Source organism: Octopus bimaculoides, chromosome 10, assembly GCF_001194135.2.
Source record: "Octopus bimaculoides isolate UCB-OBI-ISO-001 chromosome 10, ASM119413v2, whole genome shotgun sequence".
Classification (NCBI taxonomy): Eukaryota; Metazoa; Mollusca; class Cephalopoda; order Octopoda; family Octopodidae; genus Octopus; species Octopus bimaculoides.
The window spans coordinates 988159-988373 of record NC_068990.1 but is presented as its reverse complement, the minus strand read 5'-3'; positions in this window follow the sequence as shown (position 1 = coordinate 988373).

The window sequence follows — 215 nt, the reverse complement described above, 5'->3', positions numbered from 1 at the left end:
CTTTATAGGCACAGGCGTGGGTGTGTGGTGAGGATCTTACTTCCCAACCACTTGGTTCTGGTTTTAACTCTACCCATGACACCTTGTACAAGCATCTTTTCCTATAGCCCTGGGCCAATCAAAGCCAGTTTGTGAGTGGGTTCAGTACACAGAAACTGAAAGAAACTCATTGTATATATATATATATATATATATATATATATATATATATATAT